This window comes from Dermacentor variabilis, chromosome 2 (genome assembly GCF_050947875.1).
Source record: "Dermacentor variabilis isolate Ectoservices chromosome 2, ASM5094787v1, whole genome shotgun sequence".
Lineage (NCBI taxonomy): Eukaryota > Metazoa > Arthropoda > Arachnida > Ixodida > Ixodidae > Dermacentor > Dermacentor variabilis.
In genome coordinates this window covers 208,857,647-208,858,287 of record NC_134569.1, presented here as the reverse complement: position 1 = coordinate 208,858,287, position 641 = coordinate 208,857,647, and positions in this window count along the sequence as shown.

Genomic DNA, 641 nt, shown 5'->3' with positions numbered 1-641 from the left:
AGTGGCAAGTTACCGCCCGATCGCCCTCACGAGTTGCCTTTGTAAGGTATTTGAAAAAATGATAAATCGGCGTCTCATTCATTTCCTTGAACAAAACAAAATGCTTGATCCCTATCAGTGTGGCTTCCGAGAAGGGCGCTGCACAACCGACCATCTTGTAAGTATTGAAGGACATATTCGTGACGCGTTTGTACACAAACAGTTCTTCTTATCGATATTCCTCGATATGGAGAAGGCGTACGATACGACCTGGCGCTACGGAATCTTGAGAGATTTGTCAGAAATGGGCATTCATGGTAATATGCTAAACGTAATAAAAAGCTACTTGTCCAATCGCACCTTCCGGGTAAAAGTTAGCAATGTGCTCTCACGTCCTTTTACACAAGAAACTGGTGTACCCCAGGGTGGCGTGCTCAGTTGCACACTCTTTATTGTTAAGATGACAACACTTCGTGCTTCCTTACCACCGGCCATTCTGTATTCTGTCTATGTGGACGACATTCAAATAGCTTTCAAGTCCTGTAACCTCGCAGTCTGTGAGAGACAGGTACAGCATGGTTTGAACAAGGTGTCAGGGTGGGCAGAGAAAAATGGATTTAATATCAATCCTCACAAGAGTTCTTGTGTGTTGTTTACAAGAA